We start from the raw sequence: 10,731 nt of genomic DNA, 5'->3' as shown, positions 1-10,731 counted from the left end.
CGCAGAAATTGTAATGCTTCCTGTGGCCTTGGTCAGGCACACATTTTGCAGTCACTGACTACCTATTAAAAAAATTTAGATCTGTTTGTGTAAGCTACAAAACCACCATGGAGTGTCTATATTCTTTTACTTAAACATCCTTCTCAGACTAGTTTTTATTTGGTGCCACTTTGTAGGAATAATTAAGAATTTCTGCATTTCCATACCTCCCCTCAACAAAGGATATTTACCCCAACATATTTATACAGATAATCAGGGTAGAATTGCATTTTACCATTTCTACACTTAGCAGGAATGCTATCGTTGGTTAGTTTTTAGAGGTTTACATTGGGTTTTGTTCCTTATCTGTAACATATACCTTTATTTCCCTATCATTTATGTCACTTCATTTTGTTTAGCAAATACTGAAATGTTTGTATCATTCACTTTTGTTCTGTTTCTTTACTTATGTTATGGAGCAAGTATCTATTGGTTAAACACTGAATTGAGTTTTTCAATCCTTGAAACATCTACCCATTTTTAATGAGCTTGGGTAAGCCATCCAATGATAATTTCTTAGTGCTTAGTTCTTACATGTAATACAGAAGGTTGTAACAGATCCCAGTTTTACTGCAATGTTCTGAGGATAAATTCATGAATACTTGTTTCTCAGCTGTTGTTTCATCTGGGCATCCATAGGGACAGTCACTAAATACCAAATGCAATAGCAAATGACCTGGCAATTACACTGTTGACGTTTTAATTGTTTGTGAGTCATGCCCTTGTAAAAAAAAATAAATTAAAAAATCTTAATAATTGCTAAACCTATATTATCATGTATTTTTAGAAAGATGTTACTCTACAGGAAGCTTTCTCTTAGTAGGGAAGTAAGCCAGGTTTCGACAACCTAGATCTCATGGCTAGCATGATCTCATGCAGATGCACATCCATTTTTCCTGTCCACTGAAATTTCTTCAGATTTCCTCATTCTACACAAAGTCAAATACAAGCTTGAGATGGGAAAGGAACTGAAAGCCGTTTAGGTATGGCCCCAAATCTAAATGACTCTTGAGTTTTCAGTAAGACCGATGAGATCTAGCATAAGAAAAAGACAGGAAAGTAGCTAATATGCCTAGGGTAGACATAAATCTAAAATACCTTTACATGCTAAAATATGCATCCATCTCTTTCCCCAAAGAACTGGTCAGTATACAGACGTTAAAGTTCAGTTGAAAGGATTTTTTGAATGAATCTATTGAGGCAAGGACAGAAACCTGAGACTTCCAGATACAAGGACAAAAAGGCTAGCACAGATACTTATGAAATTATGTGTGCATAATAAGTGGGATATAAGATCAAATGCAACATAAGATTATGTAATATATATTTTTGTGATCGAACCTCTTTCCTTAATAATCAATTACTCAGACAAAGGAATTGCAGTGGATCTCATTTCAGTATGAAATTCCAGAGAAGCATCTTTCTCAGTAAAGCATTTGGTATGATATCAAATGGGAGCTTCAAATGGTAAGGATGAGGATTAATACCAACAGAGTTAATGAACAATAGATTAGTTAAAAAAAAGGGTGTCATAAAGGAACTTATCAGTGGACTTCCTTAGGGCTGATATTTTCTAATATTTCCATTAGTGACCTTGTCACAAAAAAATCAGAGCATGTCAAGCACACTTGATAAGGATGCAGGTTTAGAGCTTGAAGAGGGATGTTCACATCATTCAGCATAAGAATCAGAGTGATTTAACATCCCTTCATAGACAATGGAGGGAATCAAGAGAGGATCTTTAAAAAGATGGTCCAGAATGGGATTCCACCTTACATGTTCTTTAACATCTCTTGGAAAGCAAGATTTGCCTGAGAAAATGAAGTTTCTTAACCTAGCACGTAAGCTGGATGACATTGCATCATTGAGGTTGAAAAGGGTCAGAATGTCATACAGGAATAACCAGGTGACCCTGGGAGAGAGAATAAGAGGAAAAGGATGGCATTCAATACCTTGAAATACAAAGCCATGTGTCTAGCTGTTACCCAGAATTCGTGCCAGGAATTTTGAGTCCACATTGAAAATGACAAGAGGTGAAAGCACAGTCCAGGAACAACACATGAGGCCTTTGTTGATCACCAGGTGACTGTGACACAATGAAACCATGACAAAACAAACAAACAAACAAGCAAACAAAACGAACCAAATCTACATACGTATCAGGAAAAGTTCTAGCATGGATAAGGAAGTGTTAATGCCCTTACCCAGAGCAATCATAAGGTGTTTACCAGAACATACAGTTCCAGTCACAGGAAATTTTAACTGAGCTCAGTGAAGAGAATGTGTATTTGCATACACCTGAGAAACACAAAGTCTGTCTTATGGGACACCAAAAATGTTGAGCTTGACAAACTGTGGGCTAAGGGTGAGGAAGAAGATCCTCGTACTTTTTCTCCTCGTACTTTTCTGTTTAGTTCAGACAACTCCCTTCTTTACCAGGCTATCTGAATGTCCAGCGTTTCTTGTTTCTTTCTTTTAGACTCTTAAAGCAGACCATACTTTTTTATTGGAAGTGCCCCAAATGGGGAACAGGTCCATCTTTGCCTATACTAGTCAGAGGGAAAAAATAACTTTAATAATGACATGCCCATTTGCAGCAGCCTGACATTGGTTCACATTCAGCTTTTCCAGGGGATAGCTATACTCACCAAAGGGGTAACTAGCCAGATGCTTTGCATCTTAGATTTGTGAAGCTGATCCTGCATAACCATATTTTGCACTTTCACAAAATTTTCTCAAAATCACTTTAAACCTAATCCTCTTTTCCAATGCACTTGCAGAGTGTCCCAGGCTGCAGTTTTCTGCAAATGTAGTATTTGTACACGTACTACGTCATCCACGTGAAACACCTGGAGCATACAAGATGCAGAACAGACGTTATGGAAGCCTACTCAACCCCACTGCGGTGTTATTACTTTTTTTGATCACAAATCATTATTGTGATAATTGAAATAATGTCATTGTTCCTGGTTTAACAATAAACCAGGAGTGAACACAGTCAATTCCAAGTGGCAAGCTGCTTTCTGACACATCACAAGGAATCCCTATCCCACTTGTTAGGGCATATGTTCAAGAACAAATGGGACAACTAATTCGACACCGTCTTTTCTGAACATACGGAATATGTTAGATGTTTTTGTAGAAATAATGCTGAAACTGTTGAGTATTTAATGTCAGGAAGAAAAGAATACTTAAGAAACTAACATCCACTGTATCAGAATGCCGTGCTAGCAACTCAAGGCCATTCAAACATGGAAAGTCACAGCCAGCTTATCTCTTTCTCCAAAGCCAAAAGAAAATTTTAAGTCCTCTTGGGAAACATTTGTACTTCTAATAATGTTTCTTCTCAATCAGTCTGTTGGAAAGGTAAGAAATTCTTTCCCATGAAAAGTCTAGTTTGAGGAGTATTTATTCCATAATATTCACTGCAACCTGAGTGTTCTCAGGCTGTGTCAGGGTCCAGGCTGCTGAAGCCCTCTGCTCTGCTTGCCCCTGCAATCCCTACTCCTCTTTGTTCACCAAGAAAAGCTTGGCAGTACAAAAGGTGACAGCAAACATGAGGAGCACAGTGAAATTTCAAGATTTGCAAAGGCATGTCCATAAGGCAGGCACCCCATCTCTGCAATCCAAGCCCACTTCCAGCATGGAAGTTGCTTCTGATTAACAAGAAGGAAGATTGATACCATTTCTTGCAACCTCCTATGTTCTCAGGTCAGTTGTTATGAGGTCACGAAACCTTATATGTGCAGCTGGTAGTTATTTAGCCCTCAGAAAATTGCTTCCCAATGGGCTTAATTTAACTGTATTTTGATGGAGGGGACAGAACAGTACTTTATATATGAGGTTTCATATCATCCAATTCACCTGAAAATTTTGGTGCCTCTATTTCTCAAATCCCTCCTTCATTTTCTTTGTATCTTTACAAAGAAGCTACAAAAGCATTTCCTAGCCTTCATGAGATTCCCTGATGTTACAGTTATTTCAGGCACTTTAGTTTAACAGGGAATCCATTCCTTCATTTCAGCATATCCTACAAACGAGAAAGAAGAAAATGTTTCCTTGCCAAATTTAATGCAATAAAGAAGTTAAATGGAAGAAAAAAACAGCTAAACCCATTTATACAACACTTAACTCTGTGAAGAGCTACTTTCATAAGTCCAGTAAAAAACAACTTTCAGAATGTTACAGATGATAAGGTGTACAGGAAATGCTGGCTTGGCAATGCAGACAACATGGTGCACCATCCGTTGCTCAGAATGTTGTTCTCTCTTCTAGCACTGTGAACAAGCCAAACAGGGAGAACATCACACTTAAAATATACTTACGGCAAAGATGGGGAATAGGAAAAGTTATTTGATCCCTGGTATTTCACAGACCAGACCACGAGCTGCTGGTGTGAGCAAATCTCTTCATTTTTTGTTGTGAATTTTAGAAATCTTATTTTCTAGTCCCCTTTCTCCATCTTCAGTAGGGAAAAAAAAACAACACACCAAAACCCCAACAAAAACCCACCAAAACAGATGGTTGATAAGTGTGTTATATCCAATGAAGGGGTGGTGTAGAAAGACAGTCATTTCACCTCCTCTCTTCCTTGCATGCCCTTTAATAAAGGAATGTGAGAGGAGGAGGAAGGAGAGAGCAAGGCAAGTAAACAAGTAGTAACACAGCACATTTCTAAAAGTAGTACAGAAAATGGGAATCTTTACTACCTGGTCTTTCAAGTAACTATGCAGGACAGGTCAGGCTTTGTCTCTCAGTAAAGTATTCTAGGTAAGATGAGCTAGAAAACCACAAGTATGGAAAAATAATTTAGAGTTTATTTTCATTCATGAAGACAGCCATGAATAAACGTTATGCAGTTCCTACACATCATACAGATGATATGGGTAATAAGGAACAATGTAAATGGAGTAAATATCACAAAATATAAAATACAAACTGCCATACTCTATTAACTGTATGTATTTAAGAAAGGAGTTTCAGTTCTCCTAGGTTCGCTGTTGGCATTGAGAAGTTTCTCATCTCTATGTAATTTTATTTCATTTATTTAAAGATATAAAGAATTGCATTCCTCTACAATAATTGCTCCCGGTCACGTCACTGTCATCATCTCTGGAAGAGATAACAAAGTCTCAACCTTGTCTCCTCAGTCCAATTTGTCTCAACAATATTATAAAAGCATAGGAAAAAGAAAACTTCTTACTAATAATATTAAGGTCTAAGAGCCATTTGTCAATTTTCAGATTCTTCAGGCTCCTGTGACTTGCTGTAATTCCATCAGGTACTTAAGATTCAGAATCAGATGCATATCACCCAACTCTGCTGTCCGTGACATTTAGATCAGAGGGCAAAAACTCACATGATGAACGCAGAAGTAGTTTTTCTTCCATGTGGCCATTGTTGCCAGGGTAACTACATCCTCTGAAATCCTTGCATGCAGCACATCTGTCTGGCTTCCCACTACCACTGGCTTAACAAGAGGCAACACCACAACATGGCACAAGCATGGGGAAAAGGATGAGATCGGCACACCGCACTTCCAGATACACGGTGCTCACGTGTTAAGGCTTCTTAGAATGCCATGGCTAAAAGCACATAAAGTAATCACATACAGTAATATTATTATCAGTATTTTTAAGCCTTAGAAAGAGAGCTCATGGATCTCTGCAGGCTGTACCTACAGGGTCAACAGAACTGACAGATCTTTACTGAAAGCAACCTATCTTTATCCTTTCCAACCACTGTGCAATACCATAGCAAATTTTATATATACATATACATATATACAACAACATAGAAATAAGGTCACAGAAAGAACTCCAGCAGCAAATAACCCTGAAATTTAGGGGAGTTCACATCAAATCTCACCTTTGCAACAACTTTTTTCCTTTATGTTAAAGTGAACCAAAAGTCTGAGCACTACCTTCTGGTACAACTCAGGTCTGGACCTGGATCTTGTGTTGTAGCTCAGTTTTCTTTACAAAAGCAGTATCTGCCTGTGCTACCTAAACACCAAATCGCTGACCCAAACACTATCTTGGCTTTACATGATCATAAACCTTAAACAGTGTTTGAAATGCTGAAAAACCTAAACCAGAGTTGTTCAACACACATCACCTAGGCTGGAAGTTGCCTAACTTGTCCTGTGTTTTGTGGCCTCTGAGACATTTGCTTTTTCTGCAACGTCTAAGTGCTCTCACTTTTAAATTAGATTTCAAGCACACTTGGTTGCAAAGAAATCTTTGCAAATATGCCACAAGAGAGCTTTCTGAATATGAAGGCAGTTGCAGTGAATGACTTGGAAGTCAACATCCTTGTTTTCTTCTTCACTTCAGGATACCACCAGTCCAGAAATCCAGTGATGATTTTTCAGTATCAGTATCAATAATTTGATTATATTCACACGAGGTGACATATTGGGAGTGAAGGGGGTGGTAAGAATTGAGTTGACAAGAAATTAAAAAGAATGGTCAAGAACATCAAGGCAAGGTCGGGAAGGAGAAGGGAGAAATAGGAAAGGAAAAGCAAGAAACAAGGGATGGAAGCCACAGAACTTTCTCCGTGAATAATTTAGGACATGCCAGTGAAGAATGGCAAAAATAACCACTCTCCTCTGTAAAAGCTGGCTTCGGCTCTTGGTCTTCAGGCAAATCTTCCACAGACTTCAACAGATACCCTGCACAGTACCAAAAGGAGCATGCAATTCTGATTGCCCGGAAGGAATTCAGCCCTCAATGCTGAATGAGCATGATGTCCTTAATTTAAGGATAGCCAAACATCTCTGCCTCAGCATATTTAAGTTTTGCCTCCCTGATTTGTGATTTCTTTTAGACCGTACACTTAATGTGCTTTTGAAGTTGTATATTATTAAATGCAAAAGGTTTTCCTTACTATTTTAAAATGTAAAGGTCAGGAATTCCAAACTGTTGTTTCTAGTCCTTTTTCACTCACATAAAGTATGCTTTTGCTGCGAATCCTAAGGTTTATGTCCCTGTATTCCATATTCAATATATTATAGGTATATACGTACATCTTTTTGTACTCATTTGAATGACCAGTACATTTTGCTAATACTGAATAGCACTCATTTGACAAAATAATCTCACTGATATCAGTGACACCAAATAAAAAATAAAGTATTACTTAGTATAAGCAAGAAAGGTAAGAATCTGATTTTAATTAGTTTCAGAGTTAGGACAATTGTGACTCAAGCACTGCAAAGTGAAGTCCTATGGTATTATATTCATATATTGAACAAAATGAGGACTAAAACATAGTATTTCAAACATTAGATTTTGGACTACTGACAAATTCTCAGTGGCATTAATTATAGCAAATATTAAAACCATGTGGTAATACATTGATGTGTTTTCCCCCTCTAAGGCTTTTAAAGCTCTCCAGGGCCATCAACACCATCAACTCTTTCTTTGAATGTAGTCACCACTATGTTTTCAGGCTGGTTAGTATCTGGAATTAGGCATAATAACAATAACAACAACAACAACAATTATAATACCAATAATTAGTTATCCTTATACTCAGCTGAATTATGGGAAAAATGAACTATAGCTCTCTAAACTTACTAGGATTTGGGCCTTTGATCTGAACGAAAACAGAACTAGCAGCCCTTGGATTCAAAAAAACTGAGGTACCTGTAAAAAACCTGTGATGAGGAAAAGACATTCAGTGACAACAGCCTGAAAATTTCTGCATCGGAAGACAATTTTCCTTGTCAGTTGCTTCCCAAAATTCCAATTCTTCCACAATATAAATATTTAAATAAACTATTTTCAAAAACTTAGGCCAATAATTTTATCATTAACTCACAGGCTTGCTTTTTTTTCACCACTCACATACATAATCCTTAATAAATTTCTCTGTATTAATTGGTGAAATGCAGGTCCTCTGCGCTCCTCCATAGTTTTAGAATACATGTGACATAGATTTTCCCTCATTTTTCCTATCTTTGGTTTATTACTGTGAAAGCACAGAATAGTAAGTACTGTTTGCATGTCCTTCAGAGTACCTAGAGTAACAGCATAGTTCTTTAACATTCAGAGGCCATTGCACAGGACTTTTAATTTATAGTTGTTAAAAAGAAAACCAAAGAAGGTTATTAGCATCAGCATTAACAGGAATATGGGAAAACTGAAGATAAATGACATGCCCCATGTAATATGGTGATTCAGCAAAACCGGTCCTAGTTTCTAATTCCTAATTACTGGTCTGTCTGAAAGTACTTCAGGAAACCTTAATTTTTCCTTCATGTAAGCTGACAGGAACATAATTCTGGATAACTTTTCAGGTTTAAGTTTCACCTCTTCTCATGGTGTTGCACATATGGTATGCTTTGAACGGAGAAACTAAATTTTAGGCAAAGAAACCGAGACGAAGGTCACAGCTAAAGGGTTGCTACTTCAGAACTTTCCCCACACTCAAAGGAGCCCAGCTATTGATTGGTGACACTTACAAAGGATAGCCTCCACCAAGCAGGCAATTAGTTTCTATCATAGGCATTAATGGGCAAACCTCTACACACCCACTGGTCAGGACTAAATTAATTAATGGACAGACAATGCCTGACTGTACATCCAAGCTCCCACAGTATATCAGATATGGCTGCATTGAAGGCTTGTGGAGGGACCTGTGGAAAATGGGATAGGCATCGCCTTACAGAGAACTGCAGCATCCGCTCTCCACAGCTTCTGGATATCACTGTGTGGTGGGTTGACGCTGGCTGGACCCCCGGTGCCCACCACAGCTGCTCCACCCCTGCCCTCCTCAGCTGGGCAGGGCAGAGAAAATACAATGAAAGGCTCACGGGTCAAGGTCAGGACAGGGAGATCGCTCAGCAATTACTGTCACAGGCTAACCAGACTTGACTCATGAAAATTATTTTATTACCAATGAAATAGAGTAAGATAATAAGAAATAAAACCAGACCTCAAAACCACCTTCCCCCACAGCTCACTTCTTCCCGGGCCAACTTCTTCCCTGAATTCTCTCCGTCCTCCCACCCAGTGGCGCAGGACAGGGAATGGGGCTGCAGTCAGTCCATCACACGCTGTCTCTGCCGCCCCTCCCCCTCACTCTCTTCCCCTCCTCCATCGTGGGGGATCTGCTCCAGGTGGGGACCTCCCTGGGCGGGGGCACAGCCTGCCTGGCAGAGGGCTTCCCATGGGCTGCCAGGGGGTCTCTGCTCCGGCACCGGGAGCCCCTCCAGCCTCCCTTGCCTTGCCCGGGGGGCTGCAGGGCCGCTGCCCTCGCAGGGTCTCACTCCTCTCTCCAGCTGCTGTTGTACAGCAGATTTTTTCCCCTTCTTAAACACATTATCCCAAAGGTGCTACCACCATTGCTGAGGGACTTGGCCTTGGCCAGCAGTGGGTCCGTGTTGGAGCCAGCTGGCATGGGCTCCATCAGTCATGGGAGAAGCGTCTAGCAGCTTCCCAAAGAAGCCACCCTTGTAGCCCTCACCCCCTACCAAAACCCCATACACACTGTTTCTCTCTCCTGCATCACCATAAAAAGGAACTACCTTTAGAACAGCTTTTAAAAACTCATACTGATGAGGATGGCATGGTTTTAAAAAAACATGATGGTTTTAAAAACTCATCCACATGGTGATGCACTTTGTAAAAAATTAATATGGGACTTTCCCTATGGCTACAGATACTCAAACTCTTTTAGAAGACTATGGTAATGATCTTTGTACATGCATTATGTAAATAAAGCTTACAACTGAATTGAAGGGCTGTGCACTTGTGTTCACAATCCCCTTCGTCCCATATTTTTTTAAAAGGACACTACCAACAACAAGTTGAAAGGTTTTCTGAATTTATTTTGAAGACTAAACTCTACAGGGCAAGCCACTGGGCTTTAGGTGTCTTTCTGTTCTTAGGTGGTGTATGTAGTGCTTCTCAGCCCTGCTCAGTCACCTTTAGCTGTTCCAACAGATCTAGGTTCTCTGTATCACCCAACACAGAAAAAAAGAACATTTACAGCAGCTATGGCCATCATAAAAACATTGCAGCACTTAGGTTTGCTCAGGCTAGTAGGGGCGCCAATCTGAAGGACACCTTGGACTAAGCTGAACAAGGCTGCGCACCTTGATGATGCTTCCTTTGTACAAAAACCTTCCCTATCGTCCCAAGAAGAAATAGGTTTGTGTTGCCTCCTGTTAAGGCAGTATCTACCATAACAACAATACCAATAACAGCATAGCTACATGTGAATCCAATAGCAATGAAGATTGGAAAAATGTGCAGTGGCTGGTTGCAAGACCCTTATGCTTTACGTGAGACAATGTGTTACAAAGAGACAGTAAGAACCCAGCTGGCTCACACTGAGGACAATGGGAGCTTTATTCTGAATGTAAATAGTGGGCTACTCACTTATTTGTGGTACGTAACAAGGGCAGAACATTTTTGTGATTCTGGAAAGCTACCAGCTGTTTTTATATGAGAGTCCCATGTCAAAGGCTCATCCAACCTCATCTCCCTTCTGGCAAAAAAGGACATCACAGACAAAAATTCCTGGCAGACTTGGCTGGTGAGCATGAACCTCCCTAGAGAACCGGTGGCGTAGGGAGCCATTGGAAAATCTTGCAGGTGAAAACGTGACTGAACTCAGCCCATGGCTGCTTGGAAGGGTGAAAGCTCCCAGGAACCAGAAGCAAGAGGCCAGAGGAAGAGA

The sequence above is a fragment of the Falco naumanni genome, chromosome Z (assembly GCF_017639655.2).
Source record: "Falco naumanni isolate bFalNau1 chromosome Z, bFalNau1.pat, whole genome shotgun sequence".
Classification (NCBI taxonomy): Eukaryota; Metazoa; Chordata; class Aves; order Falconiformes; family Falconidae; genus Falco; species Falco naumanni.
Note: the sequence above shows the minus strand (reverse complement) of the source record.